The 18,836-nt window shown below is 35.5% G+C and overlaps 1 protein-coding gene across 2 annotated transcripts in view; it reads left to right on the top strand.

Moving 5' to 3' along the window:
• The first annotated feature begins 17,816 nt into the window (after positions 1 to 17,816).
• The window catches only part of RtcB (RtcB RNA ligase), a 50,335-nt gene continuing 49,315 nt past the window's right edge, over positions 17,817 to 18,836 (top strand). Inside the window, exon 1 of one of the 2 annotated variants that reach the window (XM_081771301.1) lies at positions 17,817 to 17,972. The gene's annotated coding sequence lies outside the window, so the exon portion shown is untranslated. The remainder of the gene's footprint in view (positions 17,973 to 18,836) is intronic. The other variant, XM_081771302.1, reaches the window with a different exon arrangement.

Raw genomic sequence — 18,836 nt, 5'->3', positions numbered from 1 at the left:
AACAATATAAAACAAATTAACATTAAATTAGTGTAAACTTACACATAGCGAAACTGAAAAACAAATTAACATTAAATTAGTGTAGACTTACACGTAACAAAACTGGGCACAGTAATATTATGCGGGAACCAACTTCGACTTCAACCGGTACACATAACAATACGGATCCAATGTAAACAAACCGGTAATTGGTTTGTTACATACTCTCTAGCATTTAGTACATTGCTTCACCATTTTACATACATGTTCCCCTTGATGATATGGAACATTACGATGATGGTTAAAACATTCTTCGCCGTAAAATTGACGATTGCAGTCGTTGCAGAATATCAACGTTTGGTTCTTGTCGCATAGAGGTCTCTAAGCATTTTGAACATGTTACAGGACAAGTTTTCACATTTCTGTTACGTTCACTATACTTTTTATGGCACGCTTCACAGTAGAACTTGGTTGCAAAACAAGCAGTTAAAGATTGGATGATATCAAAATGTCCAGCCAAACAAATGAAATTTATGGGAGTGCGATTTTTAGGGATGGTACCGAGACCGAGACCGAGACGGACTTTTATATACCGAGACCGAGACAGACCTCTATAAATCGAGACGAGACCGAGACGAGACTTAGGTCAGTCTCGAAAGTCTCGCTCTCGTCTCGAATATTGATATTGATAAATACTAAAATTGCCTTCACTCAAAATTTGTTTCGTTTCTGTGTTAGATAATATGAGAACGGTTGACTGATATACAATGGCGTATTTAGGGGGTGGTTATCGGGCTCAAAACCCTCCAGAAATAAATTTGTGATAATTTTTCGCATTGCACGTACAACGCAAATGTTTCTCACTCGTTCCTCAAGCCTCTGCCGAAACAAAATCCACTGCCACCCAGGTCCGCCCTGCATGGGTTCCCGGGACCCAACTTTAATTTTAAATGGAAGCAAGGGGTGCGTGGTACCTCGTTCGATAGATCTTGAAAAACTAAAAAGCGTTGTGGCAAAAGATCTTTCATATCGGGCACTGTATTCAAAATGGCCGCCAAGACATGTTGCCTATATCAGATACAGTAAAACGTGCAGTACTACTAATATGAAAACGGTTGAACATAAATGAACAGAACAGAAACTCAAATAGAAAATGTCATGTGGCAAATCGATTGATATTGTCGTGGAGACTCCCAGGGCCACACTTCATGGGGGCCCAGGGCGCAACTTCAAAATTGCAAATGGAAACATGGGGTGAATGATACCTCGTTCGACATATCTTTAAAAACTAAAGAGTGCTGTTGGAAAAGATTGTTCATATGGGTCACCGTTTTCAAAATGACCACCAAGACATGGTACCTGCATGAGGTAAAACGTCGAGTATCACTAATATGAAAACACCAGAACAAATATTCGAATAGGAAACCACAGCGGGTATTTATCATTCTATAGCTCGGGAATGTTGCAACAGTCGAAAAGATGATTAGAGTGAAAGTGCCATAATGGAAAGAAAGAAACCTAACTCCCAGAAAACAATCGCTCCAACCTCACTCCGTAAGTGAGTGAAGCGCGAAGGATCGGTGAAATTACAAATGAGAGCCTTAGTTTTTGCAAATTGTATCTACGAAACAAAGTTATTTGAAATGTGTTTTTATAAGATATAAATGTCTCTGTAATGGGATAAAGAATGTAAAATTCTTGTTAAATGGTACCTTCCATTTTGATTGCAGGCAATAGTTTGATGCAAAAATAAATCAACTGAAATGCGAAACCAATTTGTAGATATGTCCCAAAAATCTTGTGCGCAATGCGTTAAATTATCAGAGGCGAAGGGGCGGGTAAAATGTTGTTAAACTTGAATTTCACCTTATTTTTATTCACCTTATTTTTATTCATTATAGTACCAGTCATTTGTATACACAAGTGGTTCAGACAAACCATATCTATTGCAAATAAAAAGTGAGGTTCTCATTTGAAATTTTACCATTCATTCCCGCTTCACCTACTTACGGACAGAAATCGGAAAGCTCATTTCCTATCATTTCCTCTTCTACATCATGTTAATTATACTTTAATAATCTTTTTCTCCGTTGCATTATACTCGAGCCGTGGAATGATAAATACTCTCTGTGCTTTCCTATACGAGTTTTATTGTGTTCATTTATCTCCAAATATTTTCATATTAGGGGTCTAGTGGTACTGGACGTTTTATCTGATACAGGCACCATGTCTTGGCGGCCATTTTGAAAACGGTGACCGATGTGAAAAATCTTTTGGCACAAAACTTTTTACTTTTTAAAGATCTATGGAACGAGGTATTACTCGCCCCATGTTTCCATTTAAAATTTTAAAGTTTGGTCCTGGTACCCCATGAAAGGCGGCCCCAGGTGGCGCCGCGACAACACCATTCGGTGTGCCCCATGGCATTTCCTATTTGAGCTTTTGTTAGGTTCAACCGTTTTCGAGATATCCCCGTGGAAAGATAAAATGGGCCATCCTGCAGGGGTGTCCACAAGGGGGGCTATGACGCAAACTGCGTCATTGAAATATTTGGGGGGAGTTAAAAATCTACAAAAATATGTTTGAGAGAGTGTAAAAATTAATCGAAAAGATTTTTTTTTCATTGAAGAATACCTACGGATATTCAATTGAGGGGGAGGGGCGTCATGGTGATGAGGGGGGTGGGCACCACTGCATCCTGTATATATATATATATATATATAGCCGCGGACACAGTATATGATCAAGGGAGGGGCTAAACCATGGTTTGCCGCTTTATCCAGTGTAAAGAAATTAAGATTGAAGCCCATTTTATCCAGTACATAGGATACATGAGCGTTAAGGGGGGCTATAGTCCCTATAGCCCTCCCCTAGGATCTGCTATACATATATTAAAAATGCTGAAATTTTGTACCAAGTTGGGAAATTCTTCTTGATACTGTGCAATATCACTAGATAAACAAGCAATGTTGCTAAAGCAAACTAAAGTTGTATTTTCTGAAATTGCGCTACGTAAAGTATTACATATTTAGTTATTTAACAAAACCACAATAGCCCATACATTATTTATGTAGTTTGGAAATCTTTAATAACTCAAATGGCATGGACGGTGCAATGCGCATCAACTGTACCTTAGCGTCAAATACTGTGATCATGGTGTAATATATTTCGAATGAATGAAGGAACAAAGTTACAAGAAACGGAAAATTTAAATGTTTCTAAAGACTTTCGAAAACGTGCTGACATATCACGTCTCATCATGCAGATGCTTCCAAAAGACTTAACTGCTTATAACGCCATTTACAACAATTGTTATTTCAAATCGTTTCAGAGATACCAAACACATTGGTAGTGATTGTTATACTACTTAAAATGACGCATTTTTATTAATTTTTTATAATGATTATTGCTTTCCTTTGCTTCTATAACATTACAACAGTTTTTGGTGGTTTTAATAAGTTGCAGTTACATTATTTTAAGCAGCGTTGCCCACTTAAATAGATAGCTAAATATTATTCTAAATATGTGCAAATAACGTAGATAAACTGCAAAATATTTTAAAATTACTCGTAATTTGTTTTATGGTGCAAGAATGCTTTCAAGAGACGATGTTTTTCATAGTCATTGGGCTACTTATAATGTTAATGTTTAAATCTTCGTTCCAGCAATACATGTAAATGCATATTGTAACTGAGATTAAATGTAACTGATACATTTTCAGTAACACTAGTTGTTCCCCTTAAGCCTTAGGCCTGGTGTACACTTTACATTAAGATCGTGCTTAATTAAAAGTTCTAATTGCACCCTAATTACATTTCACTTGCTTTAGTTTGACCACCGACCACCTCAAACTCGATCCATACCATATAATTATATGCAATTATTCAAGTACTTATAGTTAGTAATACACAGTGTTCACTTTTGTTTTGTTTTGTTTTAGATTAACGTCCCACAGTTATGCTAGGGCGGCTAAAGGAGACGTGGAGCTAATGATTATAGTAGAATCCGAACCACTTCGGTCGCTCAACTTTACCCCTACCGGAAATCGAACTCGGGACCACGCGAACCGAAATCAAGAGTTCTAGCCGCTAGACCAAATGGGGGTCCTTACATTGAGTTAATTTAAATCATTCAGTCAGTGTTGTCAGATCCGATGATTAAAAAGTAGCGTGTCTGTACTCCGAAAGTAGCGAATTCGAACTATTTGTAGCCCAACTGGATACCACGAGACAAAAACAGCCTAGGAAACCTCCGCATACAAGAAGGTGTGACGAAATCAAGAGCCACTGGAGGAGTAACCTGGAAAAGAATTGCCCGTTAGATAGTTGTGGAGAAGACTTGAAAAGACCTTCATCCAGCAATTGATTGATAATGGTTGATTATGATGATGATGATGATTTTATTAAATCTGGACCTCGGAGGTAAACTAAACCAAGTCATAATTTCGTAATTTTTACAGAAGCGAAAAACTGGTTCCTCAACTAAGACTAAATATATATCTTTTACTAGGTAAGGTAGGGTAAAAATAGATCCAAAATTTAATGAAAATCATAGAGCGAAAAAAGTATTTTTGACTATTCAATCCATCATGTTGCAGCAAAACTACGAAAATTAATACAAAAGAAAATTAGAAAGTTAAGAATCACTTGTTTTGGCGAATGAGAAAAAATAGATACAAATAACTCGAATTACCTATATACTCATATAATATGTATGTCCATGTTTTGCAACTAATTTTCAATCAATATAAAATTTCAATGTAATAAACGCAAGATTAGGTTTCTCGAATAAAGATTGCATGCACCGTTGAGAGCTCAAGAATAAGATTAATCTATGTTACGGCAGTGGATATATGCTTACGTAATGCATTACGACCTTATGAACTAGTATAAGAACAGAATGCACTTAAAATGAGACGCGAACTATGCGAAACATCGGACTTTGAATCTAACTTGTTTTGTGATCCAACTCGAGACCTCACATAGCAAACATGAGTGTAGTAGCTCCCACCACAAGGTTCAGGACTTTCTTGTTATAAAGTGTCAATTAAACACGGAGATGTGAAACGGTAATAAAGAATTTCATCAATTTAAAACAAAATACGTATATTGTAGTAATACTTTACCCTATTTGTTAAGATAATGAACGTTATATTCTGTTTTTAAAATTACAGTCAAAGCAGAATGTATTGAATAATGAGAAATTGTAAAGTTTCAATTTCGGTACGATTAAATACATTCGTGCTGCTATGTATTGCGTTATCCGTTAGGAGATATTGAACAATTCTGATTCAAAGGAAGGAAATAAACTGCTGTAAAGTACTGGAGTTAATTTAATAAAGTTTAATTGTATAGGCAGTTCTGAGGCTATCTGAGACAAAGTTTATTGCTGAAAGTGAAAAATGGATTCTATTAGGGTTTTAGAGTGATATACCCACTGATCATTGAACCTGTAATACGCGCATGGAAAGCATTAGCACTAGCAAATTAGCTATGAAGAGGTACACCATACCATAATTCTAAGTCAAAATGAAAGGAAAAAATAACCGGAAACGACAGACTGTAAGAGAATAATACTTTCATTATTTTAATTTCACACTATTTATTTCGAGACTTTCGAGACGAGACCGAGATTTGGTACTCGAGACCGAGACCGAGATCGAGACAAGCATCTGTTGACCGAGACGAGACCGAGACCGAAACTGTTTTTTTTTTATTCGAGACGAGACCGAGACCGAGACCGTTATTTATCAACCGAGACGAGAACGAGACTGTACAAAGTCTCGTCTCGTCTCGTCTCGTCTCGATACCATCCCTAGCGATTTTCATCGTTGGGTCCCTCGTACATGATGTCATGGCCTGAGAAACTGGTATACACTGTAATTTTATATTCTTTGGGTTATGACTGGAATTGTCGTATTTCATTTACAGTGGCACCATGGTCCAAATTCACTCCTGCATTTGCACATAACGCACCGCCTTCTTCATCCACAATACATTTCGATTGATGTTGATACTGCTTATGTCGTTTCCCATCTACATTCTTGTATTTTTTCAGGCCAATAGCAATGACAAGGGCGTACGCCAGACACCTTGAATCTTGATTCCTCGCTTGCAACGTAACAATTCTTCATTTTGCAGTATTCCTTGCCGCAAACCGCCGCCGTAGCCACGTGGAATATCCACACGATGAAAATGGTTCGTGCAGGAGAAATGAATTGTTACTTTGTAAAACTCTTTCAAACGAGGCCCACATCGTTTCCAGTGTCAGGTTTCGTGCTTGGCGAAAACTCACCCAAAATGGTTTATTGGTGTTGCGTGGCGATATTACCGATAAACCAACCATCGCCTCATCATCGACGTTGGCTAATAAATGGTCCAGCATTGCTTGGAAAGTGTTATGCACGTATTGGATAATATCGGTTCCTACGGGTTGAATTGAATTTCGAGCATTCTGCCCTCAATGTTAAATCCTCTATAATGACGAGTTATTTCGTTACGAACAGTAAAACCCGATTCGGCCATGGTTAAAAAGAAGAAAAGAAACAAACGGGTATAATTACGATAAAATATGTAAGGGGGAAAAGGAATTGAGCAGCGTGAATTTACTACAGAAAAAAGAAGAAAGAAAAATCTTAATCACCTGATAAACAGGAAATCACAACATTGATGATAAATTCTTAACTAAACAATTCATGTAAAGGTCCTGAGTTTCCCTGGTGGGGGCGTTCAGAATCCCATTATTAAAGCACACGTAATAGAAATCAAAGTTTTTTTAAAAAATAATTATGTTACTGAAATGAGTGTTTTATTGCTGTCATGCTGGAAATCAAACTCGAGACCATTACATCAGTATATAACTGACCTACCATTCTATAGTGATAAAAAGAATGCATGAAATGAATGAATGTTTTAACAGTGTTGAGATGTGACAAAGTACGCGTAAGCATTATTTCCCTCAACTTTAAATGATGCGTTTGCAAGTTGAAGAGAAACATCAAACATTAACGTTACGCATATGTAATTGTCAAAATAAAATCTGAATAGCGTAAAACTTTTAACCAAATATTCATGCACTCGTGACTAAGCGGTTAGCGTACATGGTTCGGACGTGGAAGGCCCTGGTTCAATCCTCGGTAGGGGTTTGCTTTCCACGTCGGATCGCTGTCAAGCCTTTTCTGAAATTTAATATTCTCATGCGTTATCATACATTCTTTTCAGAACTAAGCTAAATGGTTGACGTATACACCTCTGGCCCTGGTTCAATCCCGGGTGGTTGCTCGAATATCACGTTAAACTGAAGGGACGCTAAACTAAAATAATGTTTCAAAGGATATCGAACCATATTATTCTCAGGCGTAGTTTTCAAAATTTTGTAATGCATTCTTTTCAAAACCAAGCGCACACATCTCTGGCCATGGTTCATTTCCCGACGGGCGCTCGGATTCAACATTAAGCTGAAGAGACGCTAAACCAAAATAAACAAACCATATCATTTCTCGTGCTTAGTTTTAATGTGTGGGGGTTCCTGATTCGATCTCGTGAGTTTATTCGGGGTACTCCCACTTTCATATTCCACTAATTCCACATAGCCTAGATATTTCGTATTAAAAGTAAAACAGTGTATTAGTGATCCGCATATGTAGTTCCCACACATATTAAATAAAAATGATTTTCGAATCTTGTGTGAAAAATAAAATCTCACTGAACTTACCTCAAATTCAATGAACAAAAAGTCGGTGCAGTAAAGTTTAAATGAAGACACTTTTAAAAAGCAGACCTTCTTCACTTGACAGTTGAGAGCGGTGTAGGATTTGAAAAATGAAATTTCGATTTTTATTTAGGTCGTTGTGAAAACGATGTCATCATCAACTAATCAGAAACGAGGAAATTCATAAAATGACATCACAACGATCCAATCAAAACGATGCTTTTGTCATGAATCACGAACCAAAACGATGTGTAACAATCGATCGTGACGTCATTCACGTTTCTCAATAGTTACAACATCTAGTATCGCAATTCCGATCATGACATCATCCCAAATGCTTTCTGCCAGGATCATGTCACTACCTGTCGTAAATTGTGACATTTAATTTTCCTCATATTCCATATGAAAATGTCAATGTTTGCTTTTTTCATGAATCATGCTGACACGTTCGTAGTAAAACTAAAGTAATACGATACAACATCCGCTGACGTTTGCATTCAATCATATGTGCTTCTATGTCAACACACAAAAAAGTCTATCAGCATTTAATTTTAATCCACGAACGAAAACGTTACTTTCTTTTCCACATCGTAAAGTATTTCAGGGACCATGATTCGAAACCCACCAAGCGCAATTAAAACGAATTCATTCATAGCTAAGCGATTAGGATATACGTCTTTGGTTTGAAAGAGCTAAGTTCGATTCCTGGAGAAACATTTCTATTTTTCTTTTTTAGTTTTCTAAAACTTGGTTTAAATTTCTAGTTCGAAAATTTTAAAAGTTTAGTTCGATAAAAAGTTTGATTCGAAAATTTTTAGATGTGATTTACATCTTTAGTTCGAAACTTGTTTTTTAAAAATTGGTTTAGTTCGAAATTTTTTTGCTTCAATTTTTGGGGTCGAAAAATTTTGTTTTGAAAATTTTTAGTTTCAAAATTTTTAGCTCGAAAAACTTTCTGTTTCATTTTTTGGTTCGAAATTTTTTGAAATTTTTGTTTAAATTTTTTGAGTTTGAAAAAGTTTTTACTTTTGAATTTTTTTTAGTTCAAAAAATTTTTAGTTTAAAATTTCTTACACTCTGCGGAACCGTTTCAAAAAGAATCGGAGCAGTTTAGGTAAGAAAAATCTGGCAACACTGTTTCCATTAATGAAGCGCTTACTGAGCATTTAAAAAAATCGCTTAAACTAACAACAATGTGTTATAAGAAATCTACAAGCGACAAGAATGGACCGGCCTTTCACCATTGTTAAAAAATTATCCTTTCAGAGACATAGGCTATTAATTTAAGGACAGGATCTCCATACGTAAACACATAAGACGGGCTGTCTCTCCATCAAGGTAAGAAAGCTGGTAATCATCTTATCTGTCAAAGAGAACGATAATATTTAAGGTAACTTCAGTACAATATCATGATACCAAAAAGGGTTATTTAAAAAGGGGTTGAACCCTCCAGGTACCAAAAAGGATAACCATAAAAAAGGGAACAAAATTCTAAAATCACGCTCAAGGGTGGATAGCCGTCATATCACTGAATTTCTAGCATGGGCTGGAGCTAAGATCATGTGACTTCTATCAACCAATCAAAATCGAGGTACCAAAACATTCGTTACCCATAAAAGGGTACGAATTTCAAATATCTCATGGTCCAAGATCACGTGACATCTGTCAACCAACCAGAATCAGGTATCAAAGCACTCATCTTACCCATAAAAGGGAACGAATTTCAAAAATCCCTGTCATAAAAGAGAATGAGGGATTACCCCGCGGGGTGACTCATGATGTCATACCATGTGACCTGGAATTTTGAATTTCCCGCGTGGACGGGGCCTAAAGTCACGTGACCTCTATCAGCCAATCAGAATCGAGAAAATTTTTGCTGACTCGGCTGGACATACGCGGACCCCTACTACTGTGGTGCGCATTACCGAGCTTTCATTGGATACCTCTACTAGAAGGATATCACCCTAAAACTCCAACTAGATATATGTCAATTGTTGAGGAACCGTGCAACTTCTAATGCTACTGTGAGAATTTGAGTTGTACATTCCAAAAAGATGTATGATATATATTTTAATTAACTTCGCTGGACTGCACTTTCAATAATACTGACAAAGAAAACATTGATGTTATCCATGACAGTATTAAAAAATCAAAACTTTTGGTGTACTATAGAAATTATAGGAATTTTGTATCAGAAGTTACAACATCCTCCGATGAAGTCTTGAAGATACAAATGTGGCAGAGCATGAGGAAAATATTGACGAGGCAGGTTCCCAAATCTGAATGCTGGACAGAATTGGCAGCGAGTTCAGTATTTTTTCTAGGTGTACGTTTTCCCTCGAAGTTGAAACATCGCACTGCGCAGGATCTAAGATGTACTAAATAGTGTCCCACTATGGCCTCAACTCACTTTCATTTCTCTTGAGACAAGCTTTTCTATAGGAAAATGTAAAAGAAATCTCACTTTTGAGCACATCATTTATGTTTAAAAAGAGGATACAACAAGGTTTTTTTAAAAAATATCATAATTCAATGTATGGCTTACATCCACTATTTTGAACCTGAGACAAAACCGATTCGAAAACAATAGAGAACACACCTCATCTCTCGTAAAATACTAAGTGTGAATGTTCGGAGTAAGGTGATGGCCAAGGTATTATGTAACTAAATGCATTCTTGTGCGATGCAATTGACTCAAACAAGCGGTGATACTATTAAGAGATATTAAGACTTTTTAGTAACAAAAAATGTGAGATGGTCGGAAAGCCTATCTGGTTCTGATACACCAAGACAACAATAAAGTCCATACTGGGAAGAAATAAAATATCTCACCAAATTTAGTTCCCTAAAACTTTTTTTCTATTTCCTACTTATAATAATAATTATAATAGACTTTGAGTTTAGCGCCCTTTCAGCAATGAGGCTATATGAGAAGTAAACCTGCAACTTAACGTAGGCCCCGAACCACATGAACTCCCGCCGGGAATCGAACCCGGGTCTCCCACAACAAAGATACGTATAATAATAATAATAATAATAATAATAATAATAATAATAATAATAATAATAATAATAATAATAATAATAATAATAGCTGCGTTCTGGTAGTGATGAAGGAGGTATTAGGTCTGATAGTGATTTTGTGGGCACTAAAACTCCGTATTTATTTACAGTTTTACGAAAATCTTATGGATCGATGCAAGAAGTGTTTTGCACTTAGGAGAAATCACACTTGAGATATACGGAAAAGGTTTTACGGCTGTACACCTTCTTATTTTTGGATAAATTAGAAAGCAGTCCATTACCTCCCTGTAATATATATACTATAAAAGTATACGGGAAGAATAACTGAAAAATTAAAAAAAAATAATAAAAGCATCGAGTGGGATTCGAACCAGGTTCAGAAATTTTGCATCAACACAAAAAATAACTACTTAGCACGCATGGCTACAAGAACAACTGAAGAACGCTCCTTCAGTTGCATTGATAGACAACAAACTCTTTAACTACCCTTGTTTTTATGACAATCTTTGTTTTCCTTCGAGAAGTGTGTGTTTTTTCTTTTCAAAAAGAAAAAAAGTTTGCTGCATTAATGCTAAGGTACTGTTTTGTACTGGAAGTATCGCTATTAGAAGTAACAAAAGAGGAACTGAGAATTTCAAACAGCAAACTGTGAGCCAGTGGCGTCGGAAGTATTTTTGAACTGGGGGGGGGGCAAACTGCTGTCTAGAAAATAGACACGGGAATATAACTTAGGTAAGATAATACGAAAATATTTTTGTAATGTAACAATAATTTGATTTGATTGGTTAATAATAATAATAATAATAATAATAATAATAATAATAATAATAATAATAATAATAATAATAATAATAATAATAATAATAATAATAATAATAATAATATAATGAAGCTGTAAACAGTTTCGTGAGGGTGAAATTTCCATCTATTAGAGGCATCTTTGTTTACATCTTTAGATTAATTAATCCCGTGTCAGTTTTGTGCTGGATTTTGGTCTGGTGCAGAAATTTTCAACCACTGAAATCAGAATTATAAACACAAAATTGTAAAATTTGTACTGCTCACAATGACTGTTTGTAAGTACAAATTTTACCGTTTTATATACTAGTACAAATTTTTAACTGTATTGGACATGGTCACACAGACACTATTAAAGAATCTTAAAGCTACTTAAATCACTTGGAAATGAGGAAATTAAAATTATATTTTTAAAAATCCAGTTCTGGTGTTGCAGTATACTGTAATATTAGAAATTGCTATTTACAACTACAAACTTTGTAGCACTTTATAGTAGAAAGTAACTTGTACATTATAAAACAGGCTACATAATTAAGTAAAAAATAAGAAAAAAAATTTCTACCTACTTGACTTAGTACCAGAAAGGGAAAAATGTAATTTTCACTAAAGACTTCATAAAATTTATATAGAAAATTCAATTACACTAATTATCAAGAGTTATTTGTATTTTTTACTACACTTACTTCAGTATATCCAGTTTGTTATTATTGGATATACCAGCACATAGAGCTCCTACACAAAGTTTCTTCTAGAGTTTTATGAGTTGTTTGAGGCCTGGCTGATTGAGATGATGCTGTACTTCATTTAACAAATAGTCAATGATTTCGAAGTACATTTTTCGAAGATCTGATACAGGTTTTAGGGTAGCTGCTATAGAAGGATTATCAGTCTTCTCCAACCTAATTGGTGTTCTCTTTGATCTTGATGAAGTGGGCAATTTTAGGTGTAGTGTGTCTGCATTTTCCTTTGCTTCCTTATAGATGTTTTCAAATGCACTGTCCGTTTGTAGGTTTCTCAGAGTGTTACTGCTCTTTTAGCTCCAGAAGCAGAAGCTTCAGAATTTTGAAGCACTTTCGCCAGTTGTCCGCAAGGTACAAAAGCTCGTTTATTCATTCTTTTTAAATGTCCTTTTAGAATTCCTTGTTGATCATCGTTTGGAACACTTGTATTACTGATGATTTTTTTTCGAACGTGATTTGAATTCGTTTGTAGTAGATTGAAATCTGATTATAGATTTTCGCCTAACACACCAGCGAGTAGGACAAACAGCCAACAGATGTTTAGGATTACTTTCGTTGATAGTTTTACAGGGTTCAAGAACAATGTCGGAGTGCGTATGTTGTCTATCGTTTTGCAGAATCCAGGTTGATGGTTCAAACGTCTTTCACTATGGTCCGCACGTCACACAAAGAATCGCATTTTCGTGCTATTTCCTGCAATGGAAGATCTAATGCATGATTACTGCAATGAATGTATACAGCTTTCGGATGTTGAGTCGAAGTTATCTTCTGCACACCATTCACTCGTCCTGACATGATAGCTGCACCATCATGACACTGTTCGTGTATATTTTCCTGCATTCGGGTTAGGTTTCGTTAGAATATCTTTGATCGTGAATTCTGTTTCTGATTTTGTGCCATGTGGGGTGATCATTTCCATAAATATTTTGTTGGGTTTGATGATCAGAGACAATACAGCGCACACAGAGACAACTGTTCTTTCTTTGAAATATCAGTCGTTGAGTCGGTTATGATTGTATAAAATGGAGACTAACTTCTGCTACCAAGTCTCTCTATATTGCATGTCCCATAATCTTTAAAATTTCATTCTTTCAATCAACACTAAGCCAGTTATCCTGTCGATTAATCCATTGGTTGAGAACAGGCACAATCATTCTTCTTTCATCCAGGAGTGACATCAAATTACCCGTACTATGCAAATGTCTACTGATTGCTTGACCACTGCAAGCTAAATATCTAACACTACTAGTTATTATAAGCAGTGACTATCTTCCTTATACTTGTTTACAAACTTGGTCTGAAAGGAGAGCTGAAATAGATGTTCTGTTTCCGCATTCATATCTTAACCCTTTCACTACCACTGCGATATATGTTCCCACACGATACATTCTCGGAGAACCCTGGTAATTTACCACATTTTATTGCTATGAATCGATGTTTCACTGGTAAAGAGAAACCCTCTAATGGTTCACAGAATTCTTCTTAACATTATCAAGTAGACAGTAGTGGAAGTGAACGTGAACAATGAAAGTGATAATAGAACAGATGAAAGTGAGGAACAATGTGCTTGTGATAAAGCAGGGTGGTACTGTAATTTGGAAAAAGATTCCGAAATGTAAAATATTTGTAATCATAAATACTACCCAATTGCTTTTCTGACAATATACATTTCATAATTGAAAATACAAGATGATAATTCATGTTAATACCACTGGGACATATAGGTCCCACGTAAAAATATCAGAGGGATACATAATGTTCCACCCTTCCCACACCGAAAAACGAAACGATGGATAATGTTTATTTATACGTTTGAAAACAACTTAAAATAACCATATATTAATGTTTCTCACTCCGAAAAAAATGGTAGTGAAAGGATTAAACTAACGGAACGACAATAGAGTTCGCATTTTTCATATGCTCTGAATTATTAATCCTACCTTATACATTTTTCCTCCTCACTATAAAACTTACTGCACTCTGCATATTGTTTGTAAGAACATTAATTTAACTTTATGGAAAATGTATTTAGTTCCTAAATGTCCTGTTACTCATTTAAACTGTTATATTTTTCAAAGTTTAAAATCTCGCTCGACGACTCGTTTCATATTGCAGACTTACGATTACTTAAGCAACAATTTTAAAAGAATTTACAGTGTTTTGAGAATGTACACCAATGGAAATAAAGAGAATTTTCAATTCTTTTTCCTAACTCTTTTTGTCTAACATGGGGGCAGAAAAGCGCCAGGTCTCTTGTTTCAAAAAGATGAATCTGGAATAGAGATTTTTTTTCACATTACTATAAAAAGCAAAATTTAGTTCATATAATCAGTGTTGTGTGATGTTTCTACAGTCTGAAAGTGAGGGGGCAAAAAGGGTATCTTGCCCCCTTTGAAAATTTCAGGAGGGGCAATTGCCCCCCTTGCCCCCCCGGTTCCGGCGCCCCTGCTGTGAGTTGTGTTCAAAAGTCTTGTTTCTTTTTTCATTCTTTCCCCTCCTCTAGCTCAGAATGCGTTGTTGCCAAACTTACAATCTTCAGCAGTGGCGGCTAATGTTAGTGTTGCAGCGTTGCGCAACGACCAAAGTATTTCAAGAAAAGAATATTATTAGTAATAGTAGTAAAGAACAGAAAAAATACTTTTTAATACTCGCATATATACACTTTAAATAACAAATTTTTTACTTCTGTAACTGTCCGTTCCGTTAATCCGTTTTAAAAAGGAAAAAATAATCCGTTACAGAGTCTCTAATTTACATTGTGTTGCAGCGAGCATGCAACGACCAGATTCCTTCAGCGCGGCAATTGGAGCGAATGTTAAGTCTCCTTTCCCCTATCTCAGAAGTTAAAGGAACTCGTCGTTGCAGTGCTTCTGCAACACAGCACGGTTTCCAGTGAACGAGAAGGTTTTTCACGCTAAATAAGATTTCTGAATTTTCTTTCACTAGCAATTAACAAATGGAATTTGTTTTTATGCATTCATATTTTTAAATTACGGGACCATACTGAAGCAAATCAATATAATGACAATTAAAAAAGTGATTGCAGAATTACAAAATAAGAAAGAAAATATGTAGTAGAGCAGAAAACAAATGAAAGTAGATCCGCATTTACAAGTTAATTCTTAGCTTATATTGCTAATGAAGGCTTCTTCTACAGTAATTTGTGAATCAAATATTAGTAAGTCAGTATGTAGAATCGCTCCTTCCCCTCTCTGTGGATAGTATTTTAGTATAAACATATTTCTTTTATAAAATAAGTATATTTTATACTCTTGATAATTTCAACATAAAACTGTATGATGGGGAACGCCACATTGAATTTGGGACTAGTTAGCATTGCTCAGGGTCGTAGCCACAAGGGGGGTCCACCGGGTCCTGACCTCCCAATAATTTCGAAACTTGACTAATATTTGTAGACTTTCTTAACGAACTATACTTGTTTAACAGAGAAATGATTCAAGTAGGCTAAATATTTTATTTTACGTCTCATCATGTACTCTTCTTTTCTTATAAAAATAATCGTTCTATCATTTTTTTTTCTAAAAATATAGATGAGAGTAAGTAAGAATTACTTATCGTCTTTTGGGGTGCAGTATAAGACAGGTTCCATATTATGTAGACGTATTGGACCTCCATCAAATACTTTGGACCCCTCCCAGTTAATATTTCTGGGTGTAGAACTGGTATGCTGTTTGTTTTGATGTTCTTTGATTTTTGGCTTCTGTTACATGCTGATCCTTCATCTGGCGGGTTTCGAGGTTTCCTTTCCAGAACATATCACATTAATAAGCATTGTTTCGCCTCATGTGGAAGTATATTGTGTACATCCTGCATTGCGTAACAACCAAGACGGATGATTTGAAATGTAGATTTTTCTTTTCCGCACATGTGTGTGTGTTGATGTATGAATATGTGACATTCGGAATTCATATACCAGTACCTATTTTGTATCAGCTGTTTTGGTTTTTAATTATTAGGTTTAATTTTATTCTGTGTGATTTAATTCTGTAAATAACATACAAATTCTGAATGAATTGTGTACCATGACTTCTGTAAATAACTTACAAAAACATTGATCAGCTTTCAACTGAGGAAAAATTTGCAATTAAGGCTTAGACAAAACAAGCAAAGGGCAATTCAGGAGAGTGTTCGAAAAACAAATCGTTTAAATTTACAGGATACCTTATGACGGTAGTGTTGTTTATACCAGATACATCTCCACAATTTATTTTAAATTTTCCTGGATAAACTGTGAATAAAGTGTGTTTAATGTACATTTTTTTTTTATAACACTAATCTCTGCTACGAATTCTCTTCAGTCAACGCTGAAGAGGAATTCGGATCACTGTCAGGGACTGAGTTTGCTCGAATGAATCGTTCGCAATAATCTAGAAAAAAATATTTAGTGAATCTACAAAGCTTCTCAAATTAATATTAACTGTACCTATGGCGCCAGCAAAAGACGAAAAGTGTTTTCCACATGAGAAAAAATTGACACTTTCAAGGAATTGAATGTCCCAAACAAGGTTATCACCATTGGTTATGCTTTCCATCGAAAAAGACCTGACAAAAAGAATACCCGAATTCAACCAGCATGTATTAGACAGATTTGCTCCAATCAAAGAGAGGACAATGAACTCACTAATTAATAAAGGTGATTAATCGGATAAAATTTAACATGTCACATAGCATTTGCATCTAAAGTTATGCTGATTAGTTAATTAGTCAACTTTATATCATCTGTCTCTTATCGTTCGTACTACAACACCCGAAACCACAATCCACCGGCCGCCACTGATCTTAAGGGACAGAAAAAATCAGGCGTGCAATTATATCTTGGAGAAGTGTAAATACATAGTTCTGGGATCGATTCCTATTCGGAGAGCATTGAAAATCCGAACGCATTACAATGGTTCCAACTCCACCGTAATTTGTAACTCCACGTCTTATATAAACTTGTTGCTAAAAAGGGACGCTAAACTTTATAGAAATTTTCGAAGCATTATAAGTTAGGAATTAAATATACTGTGTAAGGTGAACATACATTCAGAAAGAGAGAACGGCGTAATCACCTTACTTCTACTTGTTACTCTCGCGAAGGCGAAATACACAATAGTGGTAGAATTGCCAATGCAACATCTGAACTTTAAACCCTGAAAATACGGAGATGCCATCGTCTTCTGAAAGGTTCTAAAGGCGAGTATTTATTAGGCCCTTTAATAGCGCACAGCTCATACTCCTACGCAGTGTTGCCAACAACCTCTGAAGAAAGGCTTGATGGCCTTCAGAAATAAGCTTTTTTACGTAAAAATATGGCTAGATTTTGAGCTGCTAACCAATAACCCACATTATAGCTTTTAAACCCCCTTTTTTGTGTGTAGTATTATATGTGAGTTCAGTAAAATTTAAAATATTGAATTTTATTCACTGAAGACTAACAAGAAACATACATGACTTTAAATTACATAAAATCCATCAACAACTCATCTGATTTGTGGGAAGTCAACAGCCATATTATCAGTTGAATTGAAATAAATCATCATCAATTAATATCGTTAATCAATTTACTCTAGTATATTCATTTATATCTTTTAGAATTTAGATATTGTCTGAAGGTATCTATTGCCTTGGCAACAGTGTGTACAGAAGACAGACAGTAGAGCGAAGTCGTGCCGGTGTATGTGGATACTGTATATCTTGTTTTTAAGTATTAAAGTGGGTGTAAGTATGAGTTAAACTAATGAATTTAAAGATAAATGAGTTGTAGATAATAAATTTTTATTATGTTGCACGTAAGGATCTTGTCGTACGATACTAACAATAAAAATGGATCTTATGCTGGGAACTAGATACACGTTTTTAATGTTTACAATTCCTGTGTCCAGTCATGTTACAGATTTTTACTGACATTCTTCGAACAGACGGTGCTACCAATTTTCACAGATTTCTAACATTTTCAGGTTAGGTTAGAGCTTCTAAGGTAAATATTCCGTTAAGGGGGTCCAGTAATTTCTTCCACACGAAATTTGCAATTTTTCCACTTCTTTCCATTGATTGTAGTTTGATTGCATAATATCGTCGCTTCCATGACGGGCGTAAGTGACATTTGTTTTTAAAAATGCATTTTTTTTTTTTTTTCGCTCATTGAATCACTTATGTTACACCTGGCAAATTGATGTATGCTAATTCCCAATAAAAATGGATTTCCAGTTCAAAGTTTAGAAGATATAACAGAGTGTTTCACAAAGTCGTTTATGACAGAAAGGCTTATGTTCACCTACGCCTTTATGTCAGAAATATAATATTCACATTGCAGGAAACGTATATGGGTGATTCCACGAAAAAGGGAAATTTTCACTTGGAAAATTTTTGTTTCGTTGATGGTCGCCTATTTCGAAAAGAAATATCAGATGCACTTACTACTACTACGTACATGTTAATTAGGTTTTCAGCAGAGCTATTGATGTAGTAAATAAAAAAATAATGAACTTTTCAGCACCCACGGAGTTGAGATTAGTTAACACGGAGTTGAAAATTGCTGTGGAGTTGAGAAACGTGATACATCTGGGTGATAAGTTTATAATG

Source organism: Thermobia domestica, chromosome 9, assembly GCF_964235325.1.
Source record: "Thermobia domestica chromosome 9, izTheDome1.hap1.1, whole genome shotgun sequence".
NCBI lineage: Eukaryota > Metazoa > Arthropoda > Insecta > Zygentoma > Lepismatidae > Thermobia > Thermobia domestica.
This window is presented reverse-complemented; position numbering and strand designations above follow the sequence as displayed.